Genomic DNA, 24,831 nt, shown 5'->3' on the forward strand with positions numbered 1-24,831 from the left:
ACCTCACCGACCGGTACCTCGCCCCCACCCAGCAGTGATCCAGCCCTTCCGGGAACTCTCAGTTCTACCTCCTGGGCATGACGTGCTGTGGTATGGAATACCTCTTTGGCTAGTTTGGGTCAGGTGTCCTCTCTCTGCTTCCTCCCGGCTTCCCCTCCTCCCTGGCACAGCATGAGACTCACAAAGTCCTTGGTCAGAGTAAACACTCTGATCAGTAACTGAAAACATCGGCTTTATCAGTATTATTCCGAGATCGAAAGTCAAAACCACAGTGCTGCACCAGCCTACTAAGAAGGAGAAAAAATGACTGCTACTGCTAAACCAGGACAGAGACCAAGAGCAACAACTTTGAAAGCCAATAAATCAGCATTGTGATGCGTGACTGTGAATCTGAAACAATGAATGTTTATCACAGATATGATTAGACACACTCTGGTCAGATCTATTGTTATCTCAACCCTGCTTGCCCCATGTTGGCTGACACGAAGAACTGTCGTGGTTTAAACCCAGCCGGTAAATAACTCAGAATCATGCAGCCACCCTCTCACAGCACCCCCTCTGCTTCATACTCCCACCGCTCCCAGAGGGACCAGGGGGAGAATCTAAAGAATGTAACTCCCATGGGTTGACATAAAAACAGTCCAGTAACTAAGGTATAACACCAACCACTGCTGCTACCACCAATAATAAAAACGATAAGGGAAATAACAAGGGGGGAGAATACAACCGATCACCACCCACTGACGGATACCCAGCCTGACCTGAGCAGCGATCTAGCCCTTCTGGTTAACTGTCCCCAGTTTATATACTGGGCATGGCGTGCTGTGGTACGAAATACCTCTTTGGCTAGTTTGGGTCAGGTGTCCTGTCTCTGCTTCCTCCTGACTTCCACTCCTCCCTGGCAGAGCATGAGACTCACAAAGTCCTTGATCAGAGTAAACATTACTTAGGTGTTATCAGCGCTGTTCGCAGGCTGAATGTCAAAAACACAGCGCTGCATCAGCTACTAAGAAGGAGAAAAATGGCTGCTACTGTTGATCCCAGGAGACCTTCATAAGAGCATTCTAAGGCACCACAACTTTGATGTGATTAACGAAACTCTAATACCACATGCAACTAGCTGTGCTTACTGAAGTCATGAGAAATTAATTCCCTGTTTTGGGCTCTGGAATCAATTTTTGTTTTACCAGCCTGTGAAGAGAGATGCGTCACTTCAGAAAGCAGCAATAGTAGCAGTAAAGACAATAGCATGTGACAGAGAGGGTGTATTGAAGTAACAATTTAGCAAGTTCAGAATCTGAAATTGATTATTTGAATCAAAAAGGGCTCAAATTTGATTTGGATTTCATGGGTGTGCATACAAGGAATGGAAAAATATCCTTGATCAAAATAAGTGGGAAGGGAATGTGTATGTGTCCTTAGCTCTTCTCTTCCCCTCCAAGATAAGATTAGAGCAGTCACTATGAGCTGCAAGCAGTGTTGGCCAGCTGTCTGTTGAACTCCTTACACTGGGCAAGAGAGAGCATGGTAGGACCCCCAGGTGGGTCACCCTCTCTGCACACAGAGCACTTGTTTTCTTGGAGCTCTTGTGCACACATCCTCATGCTTACAAAGATCGTTGAATGCTGTGAATAACTCCAAATGATTCTATGAATTAGGTGCTGCTTATTCAAACAAAAGCAACTTCTTTTTATCTATCTTGCCACTTTCGTAGATATTGGCAGTGCAAAAAACCAAAATAGAATGAGAAAAAAATTTACATCTGCCCTTTTGGTTACTGTAAATGATGGCAGAGTTTCTGGTCATGTTAAAAACTTTGGCAGTTCGCCCTCAAGCCTTGTAGTATCTCTACCTTAATACAAATGGACTTACTGCTGCTGGCAATCAGTATGTTGGAAATGGTTAATGCAAATATATTGAGATACCAGAAGACTTTTGCCCCACCAGACTAACAGGAGATAGTCAATCCTCCAGGCTTTCACACTGTCAGTATACGTGTATTTTGTCAGAAATAGCTGGAAGACGAATTTAAACCACATCTTGTTATTTTTTTAGTAACCTAAGGGAGGGAAAGCAAGTCAAAAAATGCTGGGGAGAAAATATCAGTAAACAATACCAAATAAAAAGGTCTGACCCAGCTCTGTCTAGAATTGCCAGATTAGTTTTCCTTCTTCCCTAGCAGCAAACTGTAACCTAACATGTCTATAGGATGTTTCCTGGGAAAACTGCTGTTAACTAGTTCACTTGAAATAAAAAGGTAAGAGAGAAGTTATTATCTATTACCAGTTTTCCGTGTTGGTGCTATATTTTAGTTTTTTATATATAAGTGATAAAGTGTATTACAGAAAAAAAATTAAAAACTAATGTCTTTGTTCTTTCCTCTGATGTTGTTCTAGCAGTGATTAGTGAAATATTACTATGTTTTTTGTTAATTAGTAAATGACTGCTTATTTTGTGTCACATGCATTTTCACATGTAACACAAGCTCTTTCAGTGTAAACTTGTCCTTATATTTGAATATCTAAAAATCAGATATAGTCCTAGTGCTTCCAGCTGTGGATGTTTTTCATGGTACAAACACAAGGAAGTCAGTTAAATCAAATGCCCCTCGGCCAACACATTAGTTACAAAGAGTGCCACAGATCCTACAGCCTACAGCAGAAAAATCAATGGAGTATGTGTTCAAATGTTTACTGTCAAACATGTGCTAAAATGATATGCAGAACTGTGTATTTACTAGTGACAGACATGGACTTCCGCACGCATGTTAAGTAACTCAATTGGCACAAAGGCAAGAACTACTAATCATAGTAAATGAAGTCATTTGATATATTCGTCACTCCAGGATAGAACAATATAGAATCACAGAATCATTTAGGTTAGAAAAGACCCTTAAGATCATAAATTCCTGTCATAATCCATAAACGTTGCTGTGAGAGCAAGTTCCATTACTTAAACCCTACAGCTTCCTCCAGGGAGGTAAAATACATTGCTACCAAAGGTATAGGACAAGTGCTTATGCAAAGCATGATATCCTGGCAGCAGAACAAAATAGAAAATCTGTGCCCTGATGTCCTGTATCTGACTCCCAATATAACAAAATAGACAACAGGACAACTAAAAAAATTGATGGACAGAATCTCACAGGGTAATGGTTGCCGAGTTGCACCTGGAGGCTGGTAACAAGTGGGTATAGCAGGTGTCTATCCCTAGATGTGTGTCCTGTTCACTGATGGCATGGGCAAGGTGAAGGAGAGCCATCATGAGGTTGGAAGATGATGCTAAACTGAGGTGGGGGGACAGCTGATTTGTGCAAAAGCAGAGCTAGCATCCACAGGGACAAGAACAGTGGGGAAGAATGGACTAGAAAGGATCCCAGCAAATTCAGCAAGGGCCCAGACGAGGGATTGTACCCACTGCTCAGCACTTTGAAGATCATAGCTGCATTCTGCATCCAGTTTTGAGCCCCAGAAGTCAGACAAGACATCAACAAAACAGGGCAAGTTCAGTGGAGGCCATCAAGAGAGTGGGGCTGAAGCACACATCCTGAAAGGTGAGGCAGTGGGACTGGAGCTGATTCAGCCTACAACAGAGACAGCTTTGGGACATCTGAAAGCACCTCAGTGCCTACAGGGAAGGGATGAAGGAGCTGAAGCCAGAGTTTCTGTCAAAATGCCTGGTAGGGGAACAAGAGAGAGTGGCATTAGCTGAAACTGGAGAGGCTTGGCTGGAGACAAGGAAAAGGTTTTTTCTCCACAAGGACATGGGGGCAGGGGTGTGGAAGAGGTTGTGCCATCCTGGAAAATTTCAAGCTGCAGCTATCTAAACACCAAGCAACCTGGTCTGACCTCATGTATGAGTCTGAGGCTGAAGGAAAGACCTCCTGAAGTGCCTTCTAACATGAATTACTCTTCAGTCCTATGATCTTCACTGATTAGTGACTGCACCTCTATTTGTCCCCATTTTTAAGCTGATCTTTAAGCTTAACTAGTATATGACAGGTTGCTGCACCTAATTTATCATGGGTCTATCAGACTGTGGGTAATAGGAGCTATCTTGTCTGTGAAACATTCATTTGAAATTATTAATATGTGAGCTGTTAATACTGTGAGTTGTGGTCTATCTTCCAGAACCTGTTCACTAACAACACTATGAATAGTAAAGCAGTGCCTTGCTGACATTCAAAGCAGTGTTTGCTGGCAAGCTATTTCCCTGAATTGCTCCAAGATAAATCGCTGTAATGATCAACTCTGAATATGCAACTGTTTCCCCAATTTCAGATAACCCAGCTATGAGTTTCCTGGGTGCACTTGCACGAATTCAAGGACGTTCACATTGAGCCAATGATTTTCAGCTACCCTTCATTTTGTCTGATGCTGTAGCCTTTCATATGTCTCAAAAAGGCTTAGAATCTCCAGCCTCATTTCCTTAGATTGATTCTTTTTTTTTTTAACTTTTGTTGTTTTTGTTTGGTGATGGGGGTTATTTTGTTTGGTTGATTTTTGTTTGGTTGGTTTTGTTGGGGTTTTGTTGGGTTTTTTGGGGGTTTGTTTTGTTTTGTTTTGTTTGGGGGGGGGGGGGGATTTTCTTTTTTTCTTTTTATCCCATTGCAGCTTTCAGCAGTTCCTAAAAATTTTCTGTAATCAAGAGGTTCATTTTATGGTCACCCTCTGTGTGTACCTCTCTCTCTGATGGATCTATAAGCATTAAACTATGTACATCCTCACTGGCAATTCATCTGTCCTCAAGAATTGAAGAAAAGATCTCAAGGATGAATTTTATCTCTAAAGGTTTGCTCACTTTCAGTCCATACTGTTGTAGTTCTAAACCCAGATACTTATGGTTGGGGAATATTTGGGTAATAGAGTGCTTATGACAGAACTGATGACTCTTTTCTTGTCTTTGAGACATGGAATTATGTGGGAGAGCTGGCACAGGGGAATATGGGTTTAGAGTGTCCTGTATTAACCTCCATCTTAGTGTCTTCTACTACATGCCATAACTGATCAGTAGACATGTGACAGCAGCAACACTTGTAGAGAGTTACCTCCATTTGTGCAAGCATATTTAAGTCTACTTGGCTTCTTTGTTGGGTTTCCAGTTTTAGAAATCTGTAGATACACATTTTGTGGTGTATTTATGAAAGCTTTTGTCACCTCATTTGTAACTTTGGCAAGATATATTCTCTTAATGTAGGCTGTACACATTTCTGGGGATCCACAGCAGGAAGCAATAAAGTAGACAAAGGTTTTTTGCTAGAAGGCTCTAAAAATTTGCAGTGATCGCAGCAGCTTAAACACAGAGACTGACCAGGAAGAAATAGTATATTAGCCTACTCCTAAAGGCAGATAATTTACTAATACAGTGCAAAAAAAAGTGCCAGCTGGAAGACTGAAATTACTTGAGCCATTACTAGTGGGAGAAGAAAAGAATAATTGTGATAACAGAGTCTGTGTTTTTGTGTGATAACATGGACCAGTATATATTACAGGTAATGCCTTGTCCTTATTTAGCATCGTGACAGGCTGATGCTTCTACTTGTCTTGGCAACACCTTTTGACGTAAGGCTACAATGACATCCCTGGCTTACAGAGAGCCTCAGGCACTATGTCCCAGGCCATCCAAACTACATGTTTGACACCTGAGACCACCACATGTTTCGGAGCCTTTTCACCCATGGTGGAATCACCTTGGAGAAGGGCAAAATACCCACCAGCCCCATGCTCACTCACCTTCCTCAGCAGGAAGGGAGGATGGGATGAGAAAGCTCATGGGTCAAAGTGAAGGCAGAGAGATTGCAAAACCACCTCAACATAGAGAAAATCAATTTAATTTCTTGTCAGTTAAACTGAATTTGAGCAGTGAGAAACAAGAATTAAACCAGCTTTTCTAACATCTTTGGCAAGAGTAAACTTGGGATTATGTTTTCTTTATCAAACTCACAGTATTTCTCAGTTGTTATGTATCCTCCAGGAATATATCCACTATTGACTGAAAAATACAACTGGATTATGGTATTTATTTTCTTATTACACATATTTGCACTAAGCTGTAGCTTAAAATTCATAAAGAAAATGATTGGTATTCTTTAGTCATGTAGTGTGGGTAGTGTGGAATAAATGGTGTGGAAATAGCCACATACTAAGCCTCACACTGTAGGAAAAAACAGTCTTACTGTTACACTGTGCATAATAAAGCACCATGGTCTTAATGAGCCAGCTTTTAGGCAGAAACAAAATTGCTGATCACCTGAAACTACCTGGTAATGAAAATAAAAAATGTCGGTGGGCTAGAGCATGCAGCCTATCAGTGAATTGCTTAGAAAAAGAGACCTGGCAAATTAAGTCTAAGGTTGTCCTGGTTTAGCAGTAGCAGTCATTTTTTCTTCTTCTTAGTAGCTGGTGCAGCGCTGTGGTTTTGACTTGCGGCCTGGGAACAGAACTGATAACACTGGTGTTTAGACTGACCAAGGACTTTGTGAGTTTCATGCTCTGCCAGGGAGGAGGAGAAGCCGGGAGGAAGCAGAGACAGGACACCTGACCCAAACTAGCCAAAGAGGTATTCCATACCACAGCACGTCATGCCCAGTATGTAGAACTGAAAGTTCCCGGAAGGGCTAGATCACTGCTGGGTGGGGGCGAGGTACTGGTTGGTGAGGTGTTGTATTCTCTTCCCTTGTTATTTCCTTTCTAATTATTATTGGTGGTAGCAGTAGTGATTTGTGTTATACCTTAGTTACTAAACTGTTCTTATCTCAACCTGTGGGAGTTGTATTCTTTCGATTCCCCTCCCCATCCCTCCAAGAGAGGAGTGAAGAAAGATGGGGGGGGAAGCAGACTGTGTGGTTCTAATTTACATCCTGGGCTTAAACCACACCAGTTCTTTTTTGGTGCCCAACGTGGGGCACAAGGGGTTGAGATAACAACAGATCTGACCGGAGTGTGTCTAATCATATTTGTGATAAGCATTCAATGTTTTGGATTATCGTCACAATGCTGATTTACTGGCTGTCAAAGTTGTTTCTCTTGATCTCACAGTTTCAATGTGTCATAGCTTACTTAGAGCCGGTATTTGCTGTGTTAGTGTTCTTCAAGTGTGGGGCTTGGGCTAAGGTTATTGTCTCATTGTACTTTATGGTAATGACTTGTAATACAATAGAATCATTGATCATGAAACTGGTCTGGCTTATGTTCCCAGTGTGGTCACCACCTTTATACTTTGGGAAGTATATAATACAAGTGCTTAGCAACTACACATCTTTTTTCTCCTTCTTGGGTGGTCAACCTGTAAAGGAGACACTCTCTTACCCTCCCAGCACACCCCCCCCCGCCCCCCAGACTGCTTACAGAATCATTTGAGAGTTTTGAAGTTTTTGAATGGCCTTTTAATATTGTTGAGATCTGTTTGCTGATTGTAATGGGGATCACCACGTGGGCACGCATACAGAGTGTGTTTTGTCCACAACCGTTACGCCTGATCTCAACAGTTAAGCAGAGTCAGGTTTGGGTCTTGTCTGGGGTTAGACGACAATATAGGAGGATCGAGAGATTTTCCCCAAGGCTGGACTGTCATGAGTTTCAGGGTGTGTGGGACAGTATGGGCAAGTATCTAGTCCACTAGGCTCCTCCAGTGCTTTGGAAGCATCAGAGATGGAAGGCAGCTGTAGAGAGTCTCCAACAACAAGTTGCAGAAACTGCTGAAGGGGAGGGTGAATTATTTTGAGCCTGGTGGGCCCATGACACTTCAGGCCATCAGGGCAGAGATGCAACAGAGATGGACTCATGATCGAGGGGTGGACTTAGCAATAGACAGTATTGCCCAGGTTATTCACGACTGTGAACACTGCACACAGCCTCTCCTGCTCTGAAAGATTGTTACAAGAGATGGAGCCCAACATCATGGGCCGAATGGACTCAGCATCTTTATAGGGATTGGTCCATGCACGAAGATAAGAGTGCACTGAGATGAGAGTGAGGGTATATTGAAAATGTGGGATCTGAGCATGACGTGAATGGTATGGAATAAGAGGTGGATACTGTCTTGGTTTAGCAGTAGCAGTCATTTTTTCTCCTTCTTAGTAGCTGGTGCAGCGCTGTGGTTTTGACTTGCGGCCTGGGAACAGAACTGATAACACCGATGTTTAGACTGACCAAGGACTTTGTGAGTCTCATGCTGTGCCAGGGAGGAGGAGAAGTTGGGAGGAAGCAGGGACAGGACACCTGACCCAAACTAGCCAAAGAGATATTCCATACCACAGCACATCATGCCCAGGAGGTAGAACTGAGAGTACCCGGAAGGGCTGGATTACTGCTGGGTGGGGGCAAGGTACTGGTTGGTGAGGTGTTGTATTCTCTTCCCTTGTTATTTCCTTTATCATTATTCTTATTAGTGGTAGCAGTAGTGATTTGTGTTATACCTTAGTTATTAAGCTGTTCTTATCTCAACCCGTGGGAGTTGTATTCTTTCGATTCTCCTCCCCGTCCCTCCAGGAGCGGAGGGAAGAAAGGTGTGGGGGGGGAAGCAGACTGCAAGGTTCTAATTATGACCTGGGCTTAAACCACGACAAAGATCAAGTCATTCATATGGGTACCCTTTTGTGGATGAGTACCCTTTTGTGGATGGGTACCTCAGAAATAGTGTGGCTCAAAGTGAGAGGGAGTTTGTACCCTGCAAACACTGCAGGACTCCAAAGAAGACAACTGGTTAATGGCAGATAGGAGGCTGTTGCTGTTACTGTAGCGGAAGTATTTGCAACTTAGATGTGGAACAGACACGCTCCTATTGAGCAATGAACCTATTACTAAGCCGTGAATGTGACCACTTCTGCTATTACTATCACAATTCAATTAGCTGTTCTGCCTGCACTGCTTGGCTTTTTTTTAAGCTCAAAACCACTGCAGAAATCAGATACGTATGCCCTATCAGGTGGTAGCACATTAACTTTTTGGCTCATTCAGTCCTTGTGATCAGGATATGGGTGTCATTTGATTTCCACTGTGTCCCCACATTGTCTCTCTGAGCTTATTTATAGATCTGCAGATGAGCTTACATCATATAACCTCACATGCTGACACAGGCCTGAGTGTTGAATGAAGACTTAAAAAAGTGCAAAGAACTGTTATGAAATATTTAGATAAAAGTATTGCATAATGCAGTATGCTAAGACCTATTATTCAACACAAGTTTTATAAAGTTTACATTGTTGAAATAACGCTTATTTTTATGAACCGAAAATATATTCATGAATACTTCATAAACTTAAAAACCATGCCTTTTCCTACAAATAATATGTTAATAGTACTGTCTCCCACTCTCTCTTTTTCTCTCTGATCCTCTCCTTCCCCACCCCCAAAATTAAGGCTGAGAGCATCACATTCAGGAATAAGGGAAATTGAATAGTATTAGGGAAAAGAGCAGAGCTGATAATGTTTATGGAAGAGGACAAAATGGTAAAAATCTTTTCCATTAAATTCAGCAGATACAATCATTGCAATGGATTTACAACAAAATTGGGATGACAGATACAAACAAGCAACTAATACATAGAGAAAGGAATAAAAAACATGGTAACAAGACATACAGATTGGAGCTGCTGGAGCAAGTCCAGAGGAGGGCCAAGAGGATGATAAGGGTGCTCAAGCACCTATTGTGCAAAGACAGGCTGAGAAAGTTGGAGCTGTTCAGCCTGGAGAAGAGAAGGCTGTGTGGAGACCTCATAGCAGCCTTGCAGTACCTGAAGGGGGCTTACAGGCATGCCAGAGAGGGACTCTTCATCAGGGACTGTAGTGATAAGACAATGGGTAATGGTTTCAAACTTAAACAAGGGAAATTCAGGTTAGTTATAAGAAAGAAGTTCTTTACTGTAAGGGTGGTGCGGCACTGGAACAGGTTACTTAAGGAAGCTGTGAATGTTCCATCCTTGCCAGTGTTCAAGGCCAGGTTGGACAGAGCTTTGGGCAACATGGTGTAGCATGAGGTGCCCTTCCGCATGGCAGGGGGTTGTAACTAGATGTCTTAAGGTCCTTTCCAACCCTAATCATTCTATAAGTCTATGATTCTAAGTTGAGAAAAATATTAGATAATCATTGGTTGATTAATATTTCTTTTTTAAGAGAGTATGAGTAAATTTTATTCATACCGTGAAGTCTTGCTCATGAGCTGTGTTGTGCAGAAATATAAAGCTTTACTACAGAACACTGTAAGAAACTAAAAGGTTACAGCATGTCATTGTGATTTATGCAGGATTTACGATCTCAGGCGACTCATGACTGCATCACAAAAAAGGTCATCAAAAGCATAGTACTGGCTGGGACTTTGTCCAAATACAGACTAAATAATCCTCTCTCCACAGCCTCCTTCCCAGTCAATACTTTGAATTATCAGGAGAGCTGAACAAGAAACAGTTCTGGTTTTCACAAAATGGATTGCTTGCTGTCCCCTTTTCCAGAAGTGGTAGCCACTAAATTGGTTTGAAAAACAATAAAAATTTTCAGGTAATTTGATGCATATCAATTTGTTCTTGGGAGACAATGTGGTCTCCTTGGTCCCTCACTGAATATCTTACTGTAATTGTCATCTTCCTAATCATAGCACCTTCCTGGTCTTTACTAATATTGATCAATAATGTGGAAATCTACAGCAAAATGCCTTAGAAATCCAGGCTTCAGAGGTGTGTTGTCAATGCCTTAGCCCACCCAGAGCTAGAACACAGAAACACGGGAAACAATTTTGAAAACCATTGCAGGAAAAGAAAATATCATGGTGTCACAGAAACTCAAAAAAAGAAGAGAAAAAGAAGGAATACATCTTTTGTTAAGGTAATAAAACACGGGATACACAAGACAGGAGCAAATCTTACTGCAGGTAATATCTGAGGAAAAGTTATTATCTTGAAGCTTTTGAAGCACCTGGATCAACAGATACATTTTCCAACACATGAGCTAACAAAACTCTGAAGCTATAACGTACTTCTTTACGCATATATTATTACCATTTATATTATTATTTATAGTATAATGATTATATACAGTATTATTATTTTCTAAATGTCAAATTTCCAAACAGACAGCAGAATTCTAGCAAAATGATAGTTTAGGGTTTTTTTGCATTGTGAGCACCAGAACCAGTTTTCAAAGGCTTGGCAACCAAGCTCACCAAAAAAACCCCACATAGTCTTACAAACTGCTAAGAGACCCTTCTGTACTCATCCAAGTAATACAAAGCAGTATTACACTAGTTAATATTTTCAGATTGCTGAGATTGGGAACCAGTGATCTGAAACATGAAATTAGCTTCTGGTCTTAAATCACACTGCAAAGATCTTGGCTGCATTGTTTTCCTGATAACACAAAGATCTGCTAAGATGTAGTCTGCCAGAGGTTATCTGAAAGACATTTTTCAGCTTTCACCTGAAGTTCTCCAGCCGAGGATGTGATAGATGATAACATAATTACCTCACCCAGCATTGGGACAGCTGAGAATGGGCAGGATGCCCATCAGAAATTGATATGACATTCATGAAGGAGCCCATGCACTGACACAACAGGGGGGGAACAGATGAGGCAGCTCTTCCTAATCTTGAGGATTCTACTGCTTGGAATGAGAATGAGCTCAAAAAGCCAAAACAGTTTTCATAAAGCTTGTGCAAAAAGCTGTGCCTGATTCATATCAGCAAGGGAGCTTATTTCTCTGAAGTATGGACTGAATGCAGCCAGCATTGCCTCATTGCTCTCTTCTCCACATGGACAGACAGTTTCAACTCAATGTCCTGTACGTGCATTGTCATCTGTCTTCTCTAATGTCATATCATTGAACAAATAAAACTAGGTGAAATAAGGCATACCCCCTCAAACCTGTAAGCCTCTTTTTAAAGGCTTAAGTTCAGTAACCAGAGAGGTATCTGATTTAAAGACATGTGATGCCCTTCACCATTGCAAAGTTCTGATCTTACGTAGCGATGGATGGACTCTCCAGATCTTACTGTCACTGTGCCATACTTGAAAAGAAAAGCTAGAGTGGCTTACACACAATTTGTGTTTTCAGAGCAGATATCATTAAAAAAAGCTCAATGGGTTGTATTACTCTGGGGGTCAGACAAGATAACCATAATGCTCATTTCTGGGCACAGTTCCACTGAATCAGAGCCAAACCCCACCTCTATGAAGTCCTTTAAACAGAGCATTAGAAGTCCGGGTGCTGCAACACAGTTCATCAATTGTACGTCACTGACTTTTTCTGGATGCTCTGATAGCGGATGTAAATAAAAAAATTTTAGCCAGCACTACCTTTCTACCTTGTACCTGGAGTGGCCATGGTAAACAGCTGTGTGAGGAAGCTGGGAGGAGTGGCTGACACGCCAGAAGGCTGTGCTGCCATCCAGCGAGACCTGGACAGGCTGGAGAGTTGGGCAGGGAGAAACTTGATGAAATATAACAAGGGAAAGTGTAGAGTCCTGCATCTGGGCAGGAACAACCCCAGGTTCCAGTATAGGTTGGGGAACGACCTGTTAGAGAGCAGTGTAGGGGAGAGGGACCTGGGGGTCCTAGTGGATGGCAGGATGACCATGAGCCAACAATGTGCCCTTGTGGCCAGGAAGGCCAATGGCATCCTGGGGTGTATTAGAAGGGGGGTGGTCAGTAGGTCGAGAGAGGTCCTCCTTCCCCTCTACTCAGCCCTGCTGAGACCGCACCTGGAATATTGTGTCCAGTTCTGGGCCCCTCAGTTCAATAAGGACAGGGACCTGCTGGAGAGAGTCCAGCACAGGGCAACTAAGATGACTAAGGGAGTGGAGCATCTCCCTTATGAGGAAAGGCTGAGGGAGCTGGGTCTCTATAGTTTGGAGAAGAGGAGACTGCGGGGGGACCTTATTAGTGTATATAAATATATAAAGGGGGAGTGTCATGAGGATGGAGCCAGGCTCTTCTCAGTGGCAAACAACGATAGGACAAGGGGTAATGGGTATAAACTGGAACACAAGAGGTTCCACTTAAACTTGAGAAGAAACTTCTTCTCAGTGAGGGTGACGGAACGCTGGAAGAGGCTGCCCAGGGGGGTTTTGGAGTCTCCTTCTCTGGAGACATTCAAAACCCACCTGGACACATTCCTATGTAACCTTATTTAGGTATTCCTGCTCTGGCAGGGGGATTGGACTAGATGATCTTTTGAGGTCCCTTCCAATCTCTAACATACTGTGATACTGTGAAACTGTGAAGGTGAATGAATGAAATTATGAACTAGATATAATTCCATGCATCTTTCCTGGTATTTGTACTGCACAGGCATTTTAGCTACATTTTTAAAGACACTTTTCTCTTCTGGGAGAGTCACTCATAATTTAACTGTACTTAATGCAGACATATTTTTGAAGGCAGAAAGGGAGGGAATGGGAGGATTTTTTTGTCACCTGAGCATTTAAAAAACACACAGAAGAAAGATGTCTAAAAAAAAACTCAAAAAGAAAACAAGTCCTGCAAGCAACTGTCCCATTAAATCCATGTTGTCTTACAAAACCCTGCAAGTTGGAGCAGCAGAAGTCAAGTACAGTGTCAGAAATAAAGTGTGTTTACAAGAAAATCTACCAGATAACTGTAAATGTAATCTCATTAATTAATGAACTCTGGAAACCCACTCTCCAGGGTACAACTTAAAGCCACAGCAGTCAACTTAGCAGGGAGAACTTCTGGCTGCTCACAGCGCAGGAATATCAGGATATGACAGCAGTCATGACTGTAAATACAGTGGTGGAAAATGAGAAAAGAGTATGGCCAAATTCCAGAAGCCTGGGAGAGAAAGTATCTTCTAAAAATTAAGGTATATCAGAGGTCTACAAGAAGAAATGCTTACCTGAATTGGTAGTAAATTTAAAGAGATACTGATGATCTTACACTGTGTCTAGGACTGCTGTCACATGCTAGTAGTTCTTCTCTACCTACCTGCCTGCCAAGCAGGGCATGACTTTCCTCCTGGGGCAGATGTCATTGTCCAAGCAGGGGCATTCCTGGCTCATGTTTACACAAGTCTCTGTAACACAGCAGAGCAAACAGGGGAAGTGTTCACACTGGTCACATCTGGGGAAAAAGGCTGCCTGGGGACAATGCAGTGTCCCTGCCCCTTGTTCCATGGACCTCAGATGGTACTTCTCACAATATGCGTAACAATATGTTTATAGTATAACTATATCACAGACATCACATGTGTACGGCAAACCAGTCATGTTTGCTACTGATCTATAAAGATACCAAGAAGCTCATTCAGTGCAAATTGCAAATTTTATTGACTGATTAGCTGACTTTTCTTTCACCTTTTAAAAGGTAAGCCACTTATGAGTAACAGTGTACCCTCAAACACATAACCAGAGACCTGAAAATAAGCTACCATGTGAATGACTGGATGGATGTACAGGTAGATGAGTGGATGGATAGGTGAATGGATAGTATGTTTTCTTCATTCCTAACATCATTCTTCCAGCATTCTTGAGTCCTTTAAAAGCATTATATATCATCTAAAGAGGCCTATGCCAAAACACAGAGGAAAAAAGAAAAATTGTGAGAGGCATTATTCTGTATTTTAAAAGAAAAAAGCTGTTCTTTGGTGCCATTAACTGGTGCAGTTCCATTGACTTCTTTACATCAGCTAAAAATAACAGTTTTTAAAGGAAAAGGCTACTGACAGATTTAAGAAAAACAAACAAAAAAACCCTGTGTAAATACATGCCTGTACATATAGAGGCACACCATAAATAATTGATGTGGCCAGAAAACTGTTGCCAGGCTTTTTAAGTTTATAGAAGCCAGGTATCTGAAGACATAAAACCCTCAGGTAATTTTTTTGTTTATGGATGGAGCAATCACAACGTTTCTTTGAAACTAATATTCATTTTAATCTATATTCTTTGTTTGAGTTAAGACATTTATAACCTCCAAAATAGCTTCAATCTATCATGTTCCAGGTTTTCCATCTCCCAGGTCTAAGAATTGAAAATCAGGTAGCAAATGCACGTGAATAAGGGCTCGATACCTTGATAACCTCCATGGAGGAAATTTTGGGTGCCCAAGATGGTGTGTGGTCATGTTTTCTCTCTGGAAAAGAAGTGGAAGTTGAATGACCACCAAGGCAGAAAGACAAGGGACATTAGAAGGAATGTTGCAGGCTTGCAAAGGAAGAAGCAGGGACATATTTGCACACCATACTATGAAGAAGCAAAATGTGAACTTCACACCTTTATGCCCATAACAGGTAGGTCTGCTTGATTTAGACAAAGGTGACAACAGAGATGACAGAAAGATGAACGAACATCTTTCCAGTTATTATTACATTATGTGAACACTACATAATTACATTATGTGCACAAGACCATGGGACCTAATGAAATCCATCCACAGGTCCTGAAGGAGCTGAAGGGTTGAGTAACTAAGACCCAGTCCACCATGGAAGTCCAATCATGGCACTCATGTGAAGTTCCTGATGACTGGAAAAAGGGAAATATAACCCCCATTTTCAAGAAAGGGAAAACGGAAGAACCAGGGAACTACAGACCAGTCAGTCTCACCTCTGTGCCTCGCAGTATCATGGATCACATTCTCCTGGGAAACATGCTATGGCACATGAAAAACAATGAGGTGTTTGGTTACAGCCAGCATGGCTTCACTAAGAGGAAATCCTGCCTGACCAATTTGGTGGAATTCTACAAAACGGCTACAGAACTGATGGGTAGGGGCAAAGCAGGTGACGTCATCTACCTAGAATTGTGCAAAACGTTTGACACTGTCCTGTACAACATCCTTGTCTCTAAACTGGAGAGACATAAATCTGATGGATGGACCACTCAGTGGGTAAAGAATTGGCTGGATGTCTGCAAGCAGAGAGTTGTGGTCAATGGCTCAATGTCCAACTGGAGACCAGTAACAGGTGGTGTCCCTAAAGGGTCAGTGTTGGGACTGATCTTGCTTATCATTTTTATTGGCATGGAAAGTGGGATTGAGAGCTCTCTCAGCAAGTCTGCTAGTGACACCAAGCTCTGTGGTGCAAACAACATGCTGGAGGGAAGGGTGGGATCCAGGGGGACCTCGACATGCTTGAGAGGTGAGTCAACACCAGCCTCATGAAGTTCAACAATGTGAAGTGCAAGGTCCTACACCTGGGTTGGGGCAACTCCAGGCACAGCTACAGGTTGGGTGGAGAAGAGATTCAGAGCAGCCCTGTGGAGAAGGACTTCGGGGTGTTGGTCTATGAGAAAATGAACATGAGCTGGCTTCAGTGTGCGCTCACAGCTCAGAAAGCCAACCGTATACTGGGCTGCATCAAAAGCATCATGACCAGCAGGTCGAAGGAGGTGATTCTGCCCCTTTCTTCTGCTCTCGTGAGACCTCACTTGGAGCATTGTATACAGTTCTGGTGTCCTCAACATAAGAAGGACATGGAACTGTTAGAACAAGTCCAAGGAAGGGCCACGAGGATGATCAGGAGACTGGAGCATCTCCCGTATGAAGATAGGCTGAGAAAGTTGGGGCTGTTCAGCCTGGAGAAAGAAGCTGCTTGGAGACCTCGTGGCAACCTTCCAGTATCTGAAAGTGGGCCTACAGGGGTGCCAGAAAGGGACTCTTCATTGAGGAATGTAGTGACAGGACAAGGAGTAGTGGCTTTAAACTTACACAGGGGAAGTTCAGGTTAGATATAAGGAGGAAGTTCTTTACTGTAAGGGTGATGAGGCACTGGCACAGGTTGCCCAAGGAAGTTGTAAATGTTCCATCCCTGGCGGTGTTCAAGGCCATGTTGGACAGACACTTTGGCTGAGGTGTCCCTGTCCACGGCAGGGGGATTGGAATTAGATGATCTTAAGGTTGTTTCAAACCCAAAACATTCTGTAATTCTGTGATTCTATGATCCTTAACTGGCAGCAAAAGAAATATCCTGACTTACAGGATTAAATATCTGCTGCAGGTTCATTTGTTATTGTCAGGGTTACAGTAGGGAACAGTGTTTGCATGGTTTCAATGACATTATGGCTCTGCTTGAAATCAGTTGCAAAAATGCTACAAGGCTCAAAAAGGTTCACACCTTCAACCTATAAACTGCTTATAAATCATTTTAAAAATACAGCTCTTAAAAAATCCTCAAATTTTTGGACTGCTTTTAGTGTTTTTACTGCCCATGTCTAAGTGACTTTAATAAAAGTGCCTTGGAATCTAGCTGAGAGAAGGAATATAAATATGCCATAGTTCTACTGCCAACAAAAGTAATGTAGCCTTTCCACCAAATCTGATTGTTCTGCTCTGAAATAAACAAAGCATAATGGCAGTCATCATTTTTACCTGAAATGTAGAAATTACAATGAATCAGCAGTTTGGTTTCTGTAGAATGCACTTGGAATTCCAAAGAGTTGTTATCTTTAGATCAATAATGTTTAGCATTATGATCAATATCTCAAATAGTTCTGTTGAAATAATGACTCCTTCTGCTACATTCATTAGCATCAGCCATTTGGCTGCTTAAGGCTTTTTTCTGTTGGTGCTTCTGTTTTAGTTCTGTGATTTTTTTTGCAATTGCACCTGTGATTTCTTACTGTAATTTACCTATTTGTAAGTGAGTTACACATTTACATTACTATTGTTTTTTGTATTTATAAATCAGTTCTTCCATTTATTTATCAGCCTTATGGTCAGAAAAATAAAAGATAAATATTCACTTACAACTATCTGAGTAGAAACAGAAAAACATTTTTAATCATACTTCTTGATAGATGTCTGTGTAAGAGGGTACAGCAGTATAGCAAGTAAAGTACAATATGAGGCAACTCACAAGCCCCATTTCACAACTAATCTATTTTACTGTAAATATTTGATTATGTGCAGCCCCTACACTAAAATAATGTTATTACACCTTGCAAAATCAGCCTCTGAGAATTTGAAGGCCTACTGAGATCTGTGTGAGTTAAGATTTGGCAATTACTTGATTATTACTATGTTTTGCATAAGATCCTTTTTTTACCTTCAGTGAATAAACAGCCATGTTTGGGAATTAATAAAATGTCCAGAAAAAAATACAGTCCATGAAAATTCAGAAAACAGTGGTTTTCTTTTACAAAGATGCATTTTTCACTAATAGTAAAATTGGATATATAATGTTCTTGTCTTTTACAAGAAAAACATTGAAAATATCTCTCACTTCGTAACATCAAGAAATCATGATGATGAAAATTGCTCACAGACACCATTGCCGAGAAGTGGATAGATAGCTGAGGGCAGCATACCTTCCTGGAGCATAACTGAAGGAGGAAGGGGCATTGCACCAGTGTGTTTTACAGGTATTTCTGACAAGAAGATTGGAGAGTGTTGGGATTCCCAAGTCTCAGTGCATAGTCTGAGAGCAGACACCAAAGAACTTTCCAGAACAAAAATTTCCGTATTTTTAAGCAACTAAGAATTGGGTCTTTTAATGGAAAATGCAGTGTAAATTTAGTAACTGATAGAGCTGTTAGCTACACAATAATCTTAGTGGAGTCCTAAGCCAGAACAGAGGCCCACAAATGCCCTGAACAAATACATAGAAAGACAAATACACAATATTCAAAGCTGCTATGTTTTGGTGAAAAAGAGAAAGGAGAAAATAAGATATCATCCGGAAACATTTTTTTTTTTTAATATGTCAGGGGTCATTTATTATTTTTTTTTCAGTAGTCAAAGCTGTATACTTCTCACTTGAATTTCCTCTTCAGTTTCAGCAAGTCATTGATAAATATACTCTGTACATGCAATTCAGACTTTTTCATTACTATGATCCATGTTCAGCCTGAAATAATGTATTCCTCTAAATCATACAGATTTGAGCTTATCAACCACTACTATAGCTCCATGTCTACAGAGGAAAGACTTTAGAAACACATTTAGCTGCTACAATGGCAAGCCCTGAAAAGCAATGAAAGCTTCATGCCCTGTTCATCCCATCCGGTAAATCATAGACACCATTTGAGGATATAGGTCATCACTATGTTCCCTGACACAGGGATTATGGTTTGGGAGAGAACCTGGACATAAATATGCCAAGCAATTTTCAGAAAACATTGCAGCAAGGAAGACAAACTGAGACCCAGACATTAAGAGGTATGTCTAACCTCTTTTTTGCCTGAGCATATTTGCTCAAATATGTGGAAGTTTACATCCAGAGGTTTCCACCCTTTTCGCACATGACAAGAATACAATTTTTGCCGGGGAGATTTCCGGCATCAAATACTACACCCTCAGTCTAATGTCTGTTAGAAGCTTCTATTGATATTTTTCTTGTGGCTTGTGGAATGCTACCACAGGATCTAGCTCAAACTCTCCATTTGTCTTGGCTTTAGGAAAACAAGAATTTTCGATCTGAACCATGCTCACAGCTCAGTGAATGCATCTCAGCAGCAGCAGCTAGCATGCAAATAAGAAGGCATCTTGTCTTCTCCAGGATCCTGCCTTTTTCTTTGTACACTGCTCCCATCTTCCTCCTGACACAGAAGAAGTTTTACCTCCAGTTCTTATGAGAAGGTATAGAAAAAGAAGTAGAACGAAGGAATTCCGGCTGTATTTCATTGGGGGTCATATCTGCTGGTAAGCTCTCCACAGGGAAGACTACAACAATAGATAATAAGAAATGGGGACTACATACTGACGTCTGCATTTTTCTCTCCAGTCTTCAACACCAGACCGCATGCCTGGAAGAGTCAACAGCACACGCTGTTTTAACCAGTCCATTCTTTCTATATGTGGATTTGAAAATACAGTGATTCATACTTCTTAGAAGTAAAGTTGGGACTCACTATGTGTGTTCCTATATCAGTTTGTCACACAGAGGCTGGTTTGGGATCCACACTTCACTTTTTACAGACCTTACATACAGCTCTGCTTGAAAAACCGGCTGCAGAAAAAAATGCCAGATGCCGGAGTGGGACTCTTCATCAGGGACTGTAGCGATAGGACAAGGTGAAATGGGTTTAAACTTAAACAGGAGAAGTTTAGGTCAGATATAAGGCAGTGAGGCAGTGGAACAGGCTGCCCAAGGTAGCTGTGAATGCTCCCTCCCTGGCGGTGTTCAAGGCCAGGTTGAACAGGGCCTTGAGCAACCTGGTCTAGTGTGAGGTGTCCCTGCCCATGGCAGTGGGATTGGGACTAGATGAACTTAAGGTCCTTTCCAACCCAAACCATTCTATGATTCTATGATTTTATGCCTTTGTCTGTATCCTCCAGGAGACCCTTTAAGCGTGGTAGGAATGCCATGGACGACGATGACTAATTGCTGCTTTTTACTTACATTTATCTTGCAAAGTTACACACAGCTGAAACAACATATAAACTTTGACATTTTCTGCCACATTGTCACGATAATTTTTCTCTTCATTTCTTTTGAATGCTGCCTTCACAAACAAAGTAAAGGCGAAGGGCTCGCCTGCTGACAAGATCAGCATTTGCCTTGCAAAACTTGTGTCACTAGCAGCAGGAGACAGACAAATCTTGGGTGACTTTAAGAAACCTTCTGGGGAGCTGACACACACACAAAAAAAAACGTACCAATTTTTTTACATGTGGAGAACTACATTTCATATGATGCCAGGAAAATAACACAGTAAAGTGGAAAAGGTGAAATATGCGTCTCATATGAGGTTTGCATTTTATACCTAAGGAAAGCAAGTGAATAGCCTTTGTCCTGTTATATACATTTGTCTATACATTAAAGATTCAGAAGAAACTTTAATGAAAAGTATTAAGCCCTTCTGGTAATGCGTTTGCATCCGTTTTCACATTAGATGTCCTGCCCCTTCCTACGGTAAGGAATTTAACATGCTATTTTAAAATGAGTGAGATAAACTACATTGTATAAGGAATAAAGTGGAATAAGAAGAGTTTCATAAATTAACCTTTACTGAGGAAAGTAGGAAGAATGTGTTTACTACCTGCTTTGCACAGTGCAGTCAACGGGCACTGAGTCTAGCAAGATGAGTCTAGATCATTCTGTCTTCCCTATCTATCTTTGGACACTGGAGTACATTGAAGATCTGACCCAATTCCAGTGAAAAGAATGAACATACTTCAGCAGCTTCAGCAGACTTTGGATCAGGTCTTTATGTGAATATTTGTGTTCTTCTGCAGCTTTATGAATTGGTGGCATAATCAAGAGAAAATGGAGATAAAGGGAATTGCCCCCTTTTGATCTCAATGATACATGTTTTTGCCAGACCCCCATCACTAGTCCAGGAAGACCAGGAATGGCTTCGTCACACTGCAACATCACTAGCTCATGAAAGAGCAGTTTTGGAGCAAAAGCTGTAAAGGTTTTTCATGCCACCTGTTCTGCATTCTGTTGTAAGCTGCTGTGGTTAACAGACCTAGGAGTGAGCATTTGGCATTCAGGCATAAAGCTAAACTGTGTTATTGCAGAGACAAGTGTTGTGTATGGTCAGAAATATAAATCTAGATGTAGATGTGATTGGCATATAAAGAAACAGGCTTCATTTAACAGATAAGTCTGGACAGCAGAAAGGGGAAAAGTTTGTCATTCATATTCCTCTGGATTAGATCCAGCATAGGAATGCAAAAATTGTTGTCCTGTTAAAATGAGAATAAAAAGGGCGGGTGTGGAACCATAGGCATAAAGGAAATAGAACAGTTGCCTGAAGCTATCATTCACTGCTTGTGTCTGCCAAGAATCCATTCCTATGTAAGGCATTGATAAATGTCCTTATATATCCTGTCATTGTAGGAAAGCTATCTCAGCTAATTGCACTGTGTGGTTAAAAAAAAGTTGGAGTTTTATTATATACTTTCACCTGAACAGCAGCATGGAATAAGAAAAGCTTAAAACACTAAAAACCCCCAAACCAAACGGTGAAAAGGAGATACTCAGAAACTGTTATCTGCAAGAGAATCATTCTCTCACCCTGTTACTGCCACAGCTTATGGGGTCATGTCTTCTCTGAATGTTTTTAAGGGTGAGGTTGCACTTTTTTGGTTTCTACATAGAAAGAGAAATAGGAAAGTAACTGCATGTGAACAAAAATGTGTCGAAGCATGGAATATCTTCCTGACTCCTCTAAGGACATGAGGAATCTGGCATGCACAGTGTAATCCACTCACCCTCAAGACATTGTTCATGTAAATGAAATAAAACAATTTTCATTCATGTTAAAAAAATATCCCAAGAATGTATTTAGTTTAAAAAGTTACCCTTCAAAAGCAGTTTAACTGTACGGAACATGTACCTATTTAATATAGAAAAGAACTGAGATGCAGGAAATTTCTATTGGAAGAGTCCCATGGATGCATATGTACTATTGCCTCTCCTGGGAGTTCTTGGATTTGCAAGTTAATAGGTAGAAAGCAGATGATTTTTAAGATAAAATTTATATTTTATCAAGATACTAATTTCCATCCTAAGTATTTGCTTTTGCTTTTTCATTAAAGAGCTAATATCCCTCTTTGGGGAACAAAAAATGGAAAAGAAAAAACATTTAGATTTTTTTGTATGTTTGTTGTTATTGCTTGCTACTGCTTATTTGCTGTTGCTGGGGTTTTTTTTTAGAATAACAATTACACTTCCTTGACAGCTTTAATAATAATGTATTTCAAACCAATTGCACATAATCTTTTGCAATTGCACTTGTTACGGTAGTGAAAAAGGACAAATACAATTATCCTCACAGGGCTGCTAAGAATTTCGTGAATATGAGGGTGTGACTGAACAAGAAGGGCACCCAGAAAATGTTGATGAATGAAACATTTGTAGCTCAAACTTGAGTCTCATTTATCCCACAAACTCATGAAATGTTAGAAAGTCTTATGACATACTGTGCCTATAACCAAACTTTTCTTTGCTAAAAGAGATAAACCTGACCAGATACAAGAAAAAATATCCTGAGATGTAAAACTCCAAAAGAAAAGCAGGCCTTTTATCTCAGTAGCTCAGGAAAACAATTAGCTTGCCCTGGTAAAATTGGAGAAGGACAGAGGGCAAAGGTAACTAAGGACAGTTTTGCTACTGTTTTTTATTTTAGATCCATTTTTGCAACACCAGTAAGATGAATGTTTTAACCATGCATACCTCATGAATTGGTAATGGTATGTGGCATATCATATTTATATAAGCCTTTTAATCCTGATGGATTGCAGGGTATTTATTTCAGCTCTAGACTTGATTCTAGTAGTTCCTGGCATCAAGGAATGAAGTCTGACAGGCTAGAACTCTCCACCTGGTTCAGAGCACAGCAGCCCCTCCATGAACACAGTCATCCGCACCCTCACTATGCTATTTCTACATAGGACACAAAGGTCAGGCCCAGGTTTTGTTGGCAATATTCAGAGTCCTCTGGAACATTACACATAGCTGCTCTAAGAGACCACCTCTCCCTCCACAACCATGGCCTCCCAAAAGAGCATAATTTTCTCCTACTGTGAAAATCTCCGTCAGAAGAAGGATGTAGTGTTGAAGAGGGTGAAGAAAATGAGGTGCTAGAATTTTTGTCTTAAGCGTTAAAACCAGTTATTTACCACAGAGGACTCCGATTGAGTATGAAGATGAGCATGAAGATCCAATCTACCTCTCCACAGGGACAGACAATGCTGGGGAGGCTGAAAGGATTCTCACCATCGCTTCTGCCTCTGGAGAAGAGCATCCAATTTCCTGGGATAAGATACTGCAGCTTCACAGGACAGAAGGAAAGACACAAGATAAAGACAGGCATTTCATCAAAATTCATAGGGTGGAAACACAGCCGTGGAGTAATGAAAGTCTGTGTTTTATTGCTCTTGAATTAACCGTCTTTAATGTCTCATGAGATGACTGGTACAATGAAAGTCACAGACATGCTTGAAGTCAGACTACATTTTCATTCAGTGTTTTTGCAACAGGTCTATTTGCAACTAGGCCAATTTCCAGAGCTCAGAACTGCTGCTGTCACAGAAATGAGCAACAATTTTGGACCCAGTCTGGAAAATTTTAATACTTGCAGTAGGCCATACAATATTTTTTTAATTTTTAACAAATGTTAAAACATTTTTACAAATAGTTTTGACATTTAAAACAGGAAACATGAAGTTAGCAAACTGTATTCTTATCTCTTCTTAAGGAAACAGCAGATAGGCTTCCCAGCACTACCTCTAGGAGTAGGTGAATTCCTATTGAAATGAATTAGAGAAATAAGAAGCTGCATAATTCAGCAAATTATTATTAAGCAGGTTGCTACATTTTGTGGCAGACAGCCAAAATAACAGGGCTATCATTTTTTGTATCCTACCATAGTCTGTAAAACTTATCAAGGTCATCATCATTACAATGGCTAATATAACTAACACAAACAGCAGACCCATTATGCTAGGAGCATTACAAGTACTCTTGATGAGAGAACTGAATTTTTTATGAAATTTACCATCCTGTCAGATCCTTCTTTGTATCATATTTTTTTTTAAATCAAATGGTATTGGGCATAAATTTGCTACATAAACTTTCCTGAGGTTGTGAGAAAGACTCAGTGCTGCTATTGCTTGTTATGGTACATTGCTAGGCATTTAGAACAAGCTGCTAGCGATCTCTTTCTCAGGGGCTGGCTTGTAGTTACCAGGTTCGACATTGCAATGTCCTCTTTTGCGTTTTCCTTCCATGATTTCTGCCATGATATTTATGCATATTTTACAGCAGACAAAAACAAAATTTAGGCTAAGAATCTTCTTGTTGTTGTTTCTGTTTTTATTACTAATAATTGATTCTGCTGCTACTTTTACTATTGAATGCATGCACCGAGCAGAAACCAGCCAGGCTAGAACCAGGACCAGGTGAGAATGCTACTCTTACTTGCAGCTGTCATGCAGATAC

The sequence above is a fragment of the Psittacula echo genome, assembly GCF_963264785.1.
Source record: "Psittacula echo genome assembly, chromosome: Z".
Taxonomy (NCBI): Eukaryota; Metazoa; Chordata; class Aves; order Psittaciformes; family Psittacidae; genus Psittacula; species Psittacula echo.